Below are 12,845 nucleotides of genomic sequence, written 5' to 3' on the forward strand. Positions count from 1 at the left end.
TATATTTTGTTTTAGTGTAAATACATGAAAATATTTACATTTACAAAGAGAGAAATTTGGAGTTGTCATTATTTATATCTTATTATGATAGGATTTTACTGGTTCTGACCCACTTGAGATTGAATTGGTCTGAATTTGGAACCTGAACTAAAATGATTGTTAATATCTTAGTGTAATTTTTGCATTTCACAAATTCATCCCAAGGGCCGGACTGGACCCTTGGGTGGGCCGGATTTGGCCCCCGGGCCGCATGTTTTACACCTGTGGATTAGTGGGTTACCTGCGAACCCCTGGTATGGGTTGGGGTGGGGGGATATACCTCCCATATTATTATACAACGGACCCCGCCCCCAGAAAACAAAGCTAGTTCAGATCTAGATCTAGATCTATGCGAGTTGAGCTTTTCAAGCATGACTGACATAAAAACAAAAAAATAGGACCAATGGCCCTGGAGTTTACCGGCCAAATTAAAAGCTTTGGGAAATGTATCCAGATGCCATTTATTATCACCCACTTCTGTGTATTTATTCTATTACAGAAATAGCCCATGTTTTGGTCATATTCCAAACAGATCTGTAAAAATTCAAATTCCTACTTGATATCATTGATACTGATTTATTGGATCAATCCATTTCCTATCTCTTACAATGGGAACATTTTTCAGAGTGGCACCAAATCCAGAATCAGATCCGAATCAAAATAATTTCAATACCTTGTGTTGACATCATCATAAAGAAGCTGTATACCAAGTTTGAAGTCAATCAGAACTGTAGTTTCGGAGAAGACGACAACTGAATTTTTTTCCCCCATAAGAGCCCATGTTAAATTTTCCGTAAGTTTTCAAAAATACATCTGTAAAGTTCTATTTCCTGTTGGTGTTCAGCCAATGGGTGAAGACGACAGAAGACAGTACATTGGCCACATGGATGTATGCTCATAACTAACCCTAACCCTGCTTTACAGAAGCTAGTTAGCATTAGCATGATCCCTGTAATCAGCACTGACAAGGTAAGCTAACATTTCTATGACTAGTCAGAATTCTTTATTTACTGGCATCCTTGGTGCTACGCCCCCTGTTTGTACACGTAAAATGTTGAAAAAAACAGTGCAAGTGTTCCTGCTGGGACTCGAACATCATAGACTGTAGCGTTACTTACTGAACTATTCGCCCACATGTACTTCAGAGTGCACATTTTGCAATCCAAGGCTGTCCTATCGCTTGTATTGGGGGGGTTATTATTTGACTTTGGGGGGTTGGGTTTTACTGAGCATGTGGCCTTTACGATGAGAGTCTCTATCTAACTCAACAGTAATACAGGAGGCATGTAATGTATTACAATTCGGAGACAGGAATATTGTAAGGTAAGGAATTGCTTTTTGGCTAAAATTTACTTAGGGGGTCAAATGAGTGGCCATTTTTGTCAAAAAAAAAAGTTGTAAGAAATGCATAGAACTGTGTTGATATAATGCTAATACATTTGTGCACAGACTACTGATATTATTTGACAGTGGAAGCTATATTTTCGGAAATATTGGATTTTGAATAGCACGTGTATGTGAAAACTTTTACTGGTGGACAGACGTGACATTACCCATGATGCTCTGGTCAGTACCAGTACTTTATTAGGAATAAACTTATATACTTACTATTGCTAATTCTCCTCTTATTCATAAATGTTAGTATTGTGGATCAAAAACAATAACAGCTGACACAAAAACACAAAATGTGTCAGTGGACGGATGTGACATGGTTGTTACAGATCCCATCATACTGATGCTCGGCAGCCATGTCACCGTTTACACAAATGATCCCTGTGCAAAAACTAGGATCATAATTATTTATTGTATAGTTTATCATCATACTAAAGAGTAAGTAACATTATAGAATTGTTAATTCTTTATAAAAATGCTTATTATTAGAAAACTGTTGATTTAAAAAGTGACGTGTGACATTCTTCATGTATGTATTGGTGTAACATAAGCAGGATGGATCAGCACCATACTCCATATTGCAACCTGTAAAAATAAAACATAATATGTAGGATAGAATCTTGTAAGAAAAAGTGGGGAATCTAAAAGAATAGAATATTTGTTTTTCAGGTAAATTCAGTTAAAATATAACTTGGCCATTTGTGACATGAAAATATAGCATTAATTGTGATGAAATTGGACATTTTTGAGCTGAAAACATAGTTCATATGACCATCAACATGTTGCAACAGAACTGAAATCCTGTAAATTTGCATAAGTTGCATTTACCAACACAAAGTTCCTTTGGGGATTCACTTATATTGATTTCTTATGCACAAAGACAGAAATAAGACCTCTAAGCAAATTTTAGCTGTTTTAAATAACAGTAACAACGCCTTCGCCCCTATGTCGCCTTCACCCTTATGTAGCAGTGATAGGCTCCAAGCAACCCCCGTGACCCTAGTGAGGATAAAGTGGGGTCAGAAAATGAATGATTGAATAACAGTAACAAGTAATCTGTAATGTATGACAGTTTGGAAGTAACTTGCACAACACTGCTGGTAAAACTGAGTGTTGGACGAACAGATGTGTGACCAATTCTTATAATATTATTATGGTAATCTATGTTTTGTACTAATGAATTTGACAGGAACAGATGTGGACACTGTCGACAGGTTCCACTGTATTTTTTTCCAAAAAGGACTAGTAAGTTGACTGTGTGTACCACTGCAGCACCCACTTTACACTTCTTCAATATGGATCCTCATGAGAACTTCATCCAATCTGTGGTCCATTTCCATTCACTGGTGCTGGATCACCTGCGTTCCTGTCCTGCAGCCAGACTGTTGTCAGGAGTTGTAGTTAGAAGTGTGGTTCAGACTGACACTGAATGGCCTGTGATTTGGCTGCACCGTATCCGACCAGATGGGCTCTTTCCTCCCTCAGTCGCTTTCCATAAAGGAGGTAATCAGTCAGGTGGTTCAGACAGCGCCGACACTGATGTGGCCTCTGCGAGGATTAGTCTGAGCCCTTTTGTCGGGCTCTGGGAAACATCGGGCTCCGAGGTCTCAAATAAAAAAGATGCCCTTTTGGTTTCTTGAACATCATTACATCAGTTGTTTGCTGGTGAAGACAGAGCGCTGGAGCATGACTTAGATACAAGCACATTTAATCCCTGGAGTGCTGTTGTTTGGATTGTTTTCTGATTATCTTGATAACTAAACCCACACTGTAAAAAATATCCTGTTGTTTTTACGGAAAAAAAAACTGGCAGCCAGAACAATACTGTAAAAAACATATCCAACTGTAAACATATTTACGGAGTAACATGTAGATTTAACATTTTAAACATGTAGATTTAAATGGTAAATGGACTGCACTTATTTAGCACATTTTCTACACCTTCATGGTGTCCAAGACCACCAGGTCCAACTGGGAGCAATTCAGGGTTCAGTGTCTTCCATGGACACTTTGACATATGGACGGCCGGAGCCAGGATTCGAACCACCAACCCTTTGGGTATTGGACGAGCCACTCTACCAACTCTACCAACCCATTCATTTACAAATTTAAAATGTTACATTGTTAAATGTTTACTTTTTATAACTTTTTTATATATTCAAAAAAAAAAAAAAAAAAAAAAGCAAATATGCCGTTATTTCAACATTATAGTCTTGCAATTTAAACGGCACCACATTGTTTTTCAATTTACAGTTTTATTTCCTAAAAACAATAGAAATACATCATTTCTACATACAAATCTGGTTTTGTTCACATACTCTTCCTGTAAAAACTACAGTTATATTTGATTCAATTGTTAACACAAAAATCTTTTCAAATTAACAACTTTGCATTGTATTGTCACTTACAGTTTTTTTATGTTGCAATTTTACAACTTTTTAGTGTTAATTCTACAGTCATTTTTAGCTTACCAGCCGACAGGTCGTAAGCTATTGTCGTCATCGTCTGTTGCAAAAATTTCAATTGTCTTCTTCTCCTAAACTACAATTCCGATTGACTTCAAACTTGGTATACAGCTTCTTTATGATGATGTCGACAAAAGTTAGTGAAATTATTTGAGATAGGAAGTGGATCGATGCAATAACTCAGTAAATATACATGATATCCAGTGTAAATTTCTACAGTCCAGCCCTGATGGGGAGATGACCAAAACATAATGTCCACATGCTGATCAGGATCTTCTTCTGGATCCGGGAACTTATGGAATATTTAACATGGGCTCTTATGGGGAAAAACTTGCAATCGTCTTCTCCCAAACTACAGTTCTGATTGACTTCAAACTTGGTATACAGCTTCTGTATGATGTCAGCACAAGGTATTGAAATTATTTGGATCTGGATCTGATTCTGGATTTGGTGCGACTTTGAAAAATGTTCCCATTATAACAGATAGGAAGTGGATTGATCCAATAAATCAGTATCAATGATATCAAGTTGGAATTTGAATTTTTTACAGATCTGATTGGAATATGACCAAAACATGGGCTATTTCTGTAATATAATAAATACACAGAACTGGGTGATAATAAATGGCATCCGGATACATTTCCCAAAGCTTTTAATTTGGCCGGTAAGGTACAGGGCCATTGGTCCTATTTTCTACAGTGCAGTCAAACGGTGCTGTACACTCTCCGTGTGGGTAATGGCCTGACAAAGTGATGATTGTTTTCTTCTAAAGGCACAATGCCTAAAAGGTTCTCCACTTGCCGCCCTTCCTCTGTTATCTCTCTGTTGTTAATTGCTCATTAGGAAGCAAAATGTGGTTTTAATCATGTGTGGGTCCAGACAGTCTGAAGTTCATTAGAGCTAATGTCCAAACTTCAGCAGCTGATGGTGGCCATCTGAGCACAAACAGAAGCACCAGGCCATTTATTAAAGCACCCCTGAAGAGACTTTAGTGGGGATTGTTTGGTTATCGCTGATGCTTGCACATATGTTTGTATGAACCTGTGTGTTAGATCCTTCCTTGGGTTTTTTGGATTATAATTGGACTGACTTTTGTCTGTGGCTTAGTTTATACTGTAGAAACATTTGCCCACAAAGGAAAAAATTAATATTTGGTGAACAAACCACAGTGGGGCTTGGTAAACAGTAAACTCTAAATAATGGTGAGTCTGGGGACATCTACTGTAACTGTTTATTCTTTCAAGTTACTTTAGTTAAAGACCTCTTTTAATAATTATACAGTACTGTACACCCAGGATATGTTGTCAGCTTCATTTGGCTCAGAGAACATGTGTGAACTTGAGTCTTTTGTAATTAAAATTATTGATACCAGGCCTGATGGAAGGTGTCGACAGCATATCTTTAAGGCAGAAAATGTACAGATCAATGACTCCTGCATTAGCTGAAAATAATGCAAGTGAGCCCAGGAACCACTCAGTTTATTGTAGTGTTTCAGCTGTTTTCACACAGAGAGCTAAACTAAGAAACTGTGAAATCTTTTTATGATTAATTTCAGACACTGACCAGCTTTAAAAGGTTGTCACGTGAAGATCCAAAGGTCAGCGTCATATTATTCATTGAAATGGGGCCTCTTTTGTTGTGATTCTGCTCATTATGCTTCATTTACCATAAATTGTTTGAGTCCAAATTGACTTTAAAATATATGTAAGTAGTGCCATTGGTTTCTGAGTTGCGGCTGTGAAGTGGTTTACAATTTGGTCATCACTATGTTGGCTAGAAGTGACCATATTCAGTGCAGAGTTGAAGAAGTCAGAAGAGTCTTAGGTGAGCTAATGCTAAGTGCTAGCTTACCAATTCTGTGAAATGATAAACTTCATGCAGTAATTTAAAGGTTAACTTGCTTTGTTATCCCCATAGGGGAATTCAATCTCTGCATATTGCCCATTGTAATTCAGAAACAGTACATAGCATTAGCATATAGCACCTTTTTAGAGCAGTGAGCTGCCACTGAAGGTGCTTGAGGACCAACTCCAGATCTTCATCAGTACCGTGGTCAGGGGCACCAAGAGGAGAATTAACCTGTATGTATGTGTTTTTAATGACAGGGATACTTGCATGGTGTGGAGAGAACAGGTAGAAAGGCAAACCACACTGGAATAGAACTCTGAACCTACTTGCTGTTAGGGATGTCCCGATCTGATCTACGGATCGGAATCGGCTGCCAATCTGGCATTTTTTAGAAGATCGGATCGGATTTAGTCACACGATCGGGTTGATCCGGACCCGGTTCTGGGATGGGGGTAAACACACGTCCTGCTCCCTCAAATTAAAGTTTCTGAAGGTAGGAGAAAGGAAAATTAGCTGCACAACAGCTGGAGGCTTAGAGGAATTGCTGTTCTAATGTTGTCAGTTATGCCTTTTTTTTTTTTTATTGGACATAGATTAGTTTACCTTTGAGGGTTGAGAACATGAACTCAAATTAAAAAAAAAAAAGCTGATTTTGTAAAAGTATTGAAATACAATATTTGAAACTTGAGGTTTCTTTTTTGAGTTTTTACAAGTAGATTTTTTGTTTTGTTTTTACAAGCAAAAAAAGTTGTTGAAACCTGTGGAAAAAAAAAGCAAAAAATAAATGCCCAGTGCAAAAATATGCATACAGTGTGCAACCAAATCAAATTGTTCTTATTTATATTTATAAACTCGACAATAAGATAAAAATCTAGACTTTATTCTAGCATTACGGTTTTGTGTCCCACTTTGTCCCACACAGACACACTCCTTGTCCCACATGTGGCTCGCAAGCACCTGGTCACCCTAATGTACACATAACCAACATCAGTTGAAATGTGTCTCCTTCAGTGTCAGTGGTGACCTGGTGAATGTTCAGAGATTTTAACAGCATCTCAAACATAGATAAACCGCTGTGAACAGGAGGTGTGGATCAGTTACTGGTGAGGAAAAGACAGGCCCTTCGAGGCAGATGCTGCCAAATGTGCAAAATTACTGGATATGTTCGCTGCAGCAGCCGCACCTGCCAAAGTCTGGAGGTGGAACTGATGGACAAGAGTGTGAAGGACTGGGAGGAAGATGAGAGTGACAGCACTGGAGCTGAGGGGAAACTCATGCTGCCTTCAAATACCTGTACCACCATATGATATGACACGCCAGAAAAAGATGAAGTATGTCCCAACGCAAAGGCACTACGGCTAAAATATCAATATGTTCTACTACATGCGGTAGCATTTTGCAGTATACAAGTCAGTATGTTTTTTTTTTTTTTTTTGCTATTTCTACCCATAATCCTCTGGGTGTGAAGCTGTTAAAATCGAGTAGGTGGTAGTCAGTGGGTCAAAGTTCAAGGCGTCACGTTATGATGAAGTAATATGTCTCAACTGTATGCTTACTCAGTGTCAGCATGTACTGAAAGTAAAAAAGAAAAGTCATTTGGAAAACAGCCTAGAAAATGAGGAGGTGCGTACAGGATGATATGACTCAACAGTAAGGATGTCATAATGATGAAGATGATAGTGGGATGGCCCGGTGCCGGTCCAGTCCTGTACTGAGCTGAAAGAAAGGACTGCTTTGTAATGAATACAAAAGTACAAGTAATACAAATTATTCTTTTTTTTTTCCACTTAAGTTTTAGTTTAGTTTCCAAAAACAACGAAAAATGAACAAACAAACCTTGCTTGGATACACTACACGACACTACATTAACATTATTCAGTCCTTTCACCGTTCCAGGTTCTGTAATCAGTCCATTTATTCCATTTTTTGTCCTTAATACAAACTATACTTTAGTGCCCGTTAGGAAGAAATAGCAGGCATCAACTGAAGATACAATGTTCTAGTTCAGATGACCTGCAGGTTCTTGTCATTCTTCCTCCCTGTTGGAAAACAAAAGCCCAATTTACAAAAAAAAGAAAAAAGTAAACTGAAAAACAAAACACTTTTAATGCTGAGAGGTGTGGACTAAACTTCCTGGCCAATAGGGTGGTTCACAAAATAAACTTTCACCAAATTTTGCCAGATCGCTTTTTGCCTTGTTCCAATTGATATTAGAAGCATCTGTACCAAAAATGGAGTCAATTGCTGCACATTTGGGGATGGCACAATTTTTCACAATTTTGAAATTGTTAACGTTCCATTTTCGAGCACCAGGAGCTTACAATCAGGCACGGTGGTTGGCTAAGGCTATTTACTGCGTCAAAATAACTTTATTCGAGGCCCAGACAAGTCTGACATTGAAGCAGAAGCAAACCGTGAGGAAAGTTACCAACTTCGTCTGTTTTGTCTACATAATGTATTGGCGCCCTGGCATTTTTTGATGCTCGCATTGATGCCGAAGAAAAGGAGGCAATGCTGAGAAATCTTGAAAGACGCCCTGGGAGGATGCTCAAAAGACTTGATGCCAAGTCTTTCTTCCGCAAGAACAGTACATCTACCATCTCTAGCCTCGTCACTCGCCGCTCAATCCACTTCTTTGAAGTTCTTACTGAAGGCCAAATTAACAGCACAAGTACCGTATTTTCTGGGCTATAAGGCGCACCGGAATATAAGTCGTGGCTGACTTTAAGTCGCACCTGACTATAAGCCGCAGGTGTCCATGAAGTGACATGAGATATTTACACAGAAAGATGGTAAAGAGAAAGATTATTTAAGTATTTATTTCCATACCTTAACTGCTTTTTTCCAAACAGTGTCTGTAACACGGCAGTAAAACAGCAGGAACACGGCTGGTTAAAAAACCCAGAAAAGTCATTGATCTCTATCTTCATCTTCCTTCTGTGCATTGAAACCACTGCAGTCATCTTCTTCAGTGTTGGAGTTGAACAAAAGCTCCGTCACACACCTTCTACGTCTCTCCTCCATTGTTGCTCAATGGCACTTCTGTGCTGCAGCTCTATTTCCTTCTTAGACAGACACATCGATTGCTTTTAACTTAAAAGCTGCAAAATATGCATTTCTTCATGTTTTCCATGATGAGGGTTTGTGCATGACACGCAAAATGATTGTTAAAAGTAAAGATTAAACGTTCTCCTCTTCATCACCTCTTCCACCTGCCAGTCTCACTTTTGCGCTTCCTGCTAGAGCGCCCCCTGGAGGCCGTTAGCCCGTATAAATCTATACTCAAGCTGCATCGCTGTATAAGCCGCAGGGTTCAAAACGAGAAAAAAGTAGCAGCTTATAGTACGGAAAGTACGGTATCCCTGGTGATGCTAGGTCCATTCTCATAGATGAGAATCTGCGACAAAAAGTCTATTCCTTGAAGGTCATTAATGACAGTGCAGATACAGGCATTGCCCTTATTAAACACTGTCAACAATCTGTGCGAAATGAAGACCAAAAGCAATTTTTGCTCCGTGTTGTGCTAGGACACAGAGATAAAGTATCAAAGAGAACAAAGTCATCATACATGGAAAATAGTGTTTGAACTGTTCTAATGTTGTAACACATGTAGCATTAGTACTGGGAGACTGGGAGAGATTATTAATGAGCATATTTATCTTTGTACTGTTCAAGTTATGTTTCTGCGAAAGTTACGCATTCTTATGTAGAAGAATAAAAAATGTGAAAGTGTGCCACCCTTTACTGGTGTCCTATTGGCTCAATTTTTGGTACAGATGTTCACAATGGCAATAGGAACAAGGCAAAATATGATCTGGCATAATTTAGAAAACTTTTACTTATACCATCATATTGTGAACCACCCTACTGGCCAAGCAGCACCAATTCAATACAAACAACCCAAAATGCATGTAATCCATGTAAAAATATGGAATAACCCTGATGGATTTCAGATGGTCAAGGTGTCCAGACCGACTTCATACTCTGTCAAATCTAATGGAAACAGATTGGAATTAATAAAAAATAAATAAAAATAAAAAAATTATATAACCTTTATCTACCCAGGCAAGCACTTAAGAACAGATTCTTATTTACAAATGCAGCCTTATCAAAGAGGAATGGCTCTTTGAGGGGTAAGGGGTCGGGTGGAGGGGTTAAAAGCAGGGGTGTCAAACTCATTTTCCTCCGGGGGCCACATTAAGCCCAATTTAATCTGAAGTGGGCCGAACCAGTCAAATAATAGCATGATAGCCAATAAATAATGACCACTCCAAATTGTTTTAGTGCAAAAAATGACATTCAGTTATGCCAATATTTACATTTACAAACTATCCAAACAAAAAGGATGTGAATAACCTGAAAAAAACAGTATTTGTTAAGAAATATAAGTACAATTTTATCAATATTATGCCTTTACTTATCATTTATACACAGGCACAAAACATGTAGTAACAGGCAGAGAACTGTTCAAACTGCACTTAATTTTCGCCATTTTTTCATTTTGTTGAAGTTATTCTCATGTTATTGTTAAAGGATAGTTTGCTCATGTAAACATTTTCATAATTTAATGTTTTGTATGCATTACAGATCAGATCTACACAGGCACAAAGCATTTAGTAACAGGCTGAATATTGTTAAAAATTGCTCTTAATTTTCTTTAGACATTTCAGGTTGTTCATATTTGTTCAGGTTATTCACATTTTATTGTTTGTTCATGTAAACATTTTCATAATTTAATGTTTGTTTTTTTTTGCACTAAATCAAAGAGAAAAAATTGGTGTTGTGATTATTTTAGGTTATTATGATATTATTTTTTGAGTTTGATGCCCTACCTTGCACTTTGCAAATTCATCCCAAGGGCCAGATTGGAACCTTTGGCAGGCCAGATTTGGCCCCAGGGCCGCATGTTTGACACCAATGGATTAAAAGTTAGATAATATACAGAAACAAACAGTTAATAAATAAATACATTACAACTATAACAGGGAGACATGTGAGAGACAAATACTCAACAGGTGCAACAGTCAGCAAAAATTTGTTGCAGGTTTTGCTTAAAAACAGAGTGAGATGTGAGGACAGCGAGTTTAAGAGTGTTTTGTAGAGTGTTCCGGTCATTAGATGCAGCAAATCAGAAGGCACTGCGACCGAAGACAGTGTGGGCTTTGGGGATAGTGAGTTTGATGAGATTACTGGACCTAAGATTGAGGGCAGAATGGCAGAGGTGCAGAAGGGAGGGGAGGTAAAGAGGTGTTTTTCCAAGTCAGGTTTTGTAAATGAGCTGGAGCCAGTGGCGGAGCTGTCTGATGTGGAAGGAGGTCCAGTCTACTAGGTTATATGGGTCACAGTGGTGAGTTGTTAATAGAGCGCCTGTGGCAAAACGGATGGCAGAATGGTGGAGAGTGTCAAGTTTCCTGAGAGTGGATTGAGAAGCCGTCCTATAGATCAGGGGTGTCAAACTCATTTTCTTCCGGGGGCCAAATTCAGCCCAATTTACGAGGGGGGGGGGCTGAAAAGTTCATAGCCTGACTAAGAAGGAGTTATTCCACAGCAACGAAACTTGGCATACATTAAATTTAACTTCTCCTGATACTAATTGCATGGTTTTCTTCCAGATAAACCCACATTGGATAAATAATTTAGGACTTTGAGAAGTAGTACCAGAGACATTTGGTGAACCATCCATGGTACCGTGGTCTTATCAAATGTCTGCAGAAAAAGGGGTTAACCCCCAAGGACGTTCATGCTGACATGGTTGCTATAGGGCAGGGGTGTCAAACTCATTTTAGTTCAGGGGCCACATTCAGCCCAATTTGATCTCAAGTGGGCCAGACCAGTAAAATTATAACAGTGAAAAAAGTAAAATTATATTATGATCAGGTTTACATCTACAAAGAGTTTCCTTAAAAATCAGAATAACACGAACAATTTGAATTGTCTTAAGAAAAACAAGTGCACTTTTAACAGTATTCTGCCTTGGTTTATCGGTTTATCATTTACACATGTGCATTACAATCGCACAAAACATTTAGTAACAGGCAGAATATTGGTAAAATTGCGTTTATGTCTCTTAAGACATTTCTGTTTGTTCATATTTGTTCAGATTATTCACAAATTTGTAAAAATATAGCTTGGTAATGTAAACATTTTCATGTAATTTTACTTTTTTACAACAAAAAAACAAAGAGAAAATTTGGGGTTGTCATTATTTATAGGTTATTATGTTAATATTTTACTGCTCTAACCCACTTGAAATCTAATTGGACTACATATGGAACCTGAATTAAAATGATTTTGGCACTGTTGATTGTTAATATCTTCAGTGTAATTTTTGCATTTCATAATTTCATCCCGCGGGCCAGATTGGACCCTTTGGCGGGCCGCATGTTTGACACCTGTGCTATAGGGCATGCTGCTCCAGCTTTACAACTGTGCAAAACTGGGAAGAGGAATTCAAGAGGGGTATGGAGAACAAGGGAGGGGTGAAATCAAGCATTTTCATGAAATGTCTGTAGTACTACTGTTCAAAGTCCTCAATTATTTATCTAATGTGGGTTTATCTGGAAGGAAACCATGCAGTTAATATCAGGAAAGGTTGAATTTAATGTATGCCAAGTTTCATTACTGTGGAATAACTCCTTCTTAGTCAGTCTATGAACTTTTCAGCCCCCCTCGTAATCTGAAGTGGGCCGCACCAGTAAAATAATAACAGGATAGCCAATAAATAATGACAACTCCAAATTGTTTCAGTGCAATAAATAACATTCAATTATGCCAATATTTACATTTACAAATTATCCAAACAAAAAGGATGTGAATAACCTGAAAAAAAAGAAATTTGTTAAGAAATATAAGTACAATTTTATCAATATTATGCCTTGACTTATCATTGATAAATATGCATTACAGATCAGAGCTACAAAGGCACAAAACATTTAGTAACAGGCTGAATATTGTTAAAATTGCTCATAATTTTCTTAAGACATTTCAGGTTGTTCATATTTATTCAGATTATTCACATTTTATTGTTTGTTCATGTAAACATTTTCATAATTTAATGGTTTTTTTTTTTTTGCACTAAATCAAAGAAAAAAATGGTGTTGT

General features: G+C 37.8%; 1 protein-coding gene across 1 annotated transcript in view; it reads left to right on the plus strand.

Annotated features, from left to right (window-relative positions):
* Positions 1-12,845, plus strand: part of LOC115423108 (copine-9-like) — a 275,059-nt gene that overhangs the window by 76,573 nt on the left and 185,641 nt on the right. The window lies entirely within an intron of this gene.

The sequence above is a fragment of the Sphaeramia orbicularis genome, chromosome 7, assembly GCF_902148855.1.
Source record: "Sphaeramia orbicularis chromosome 7, fSphaOr1.1, whole genome shotgun sequence".
In the NCBI taxonomy this organism is placed as follows: Eukaryota; Metazoa; Chordata; class Actinopteri; order Kurtiformes; family Apogonidae; genus Sphaeramia; species Sphaeramia orbicularis.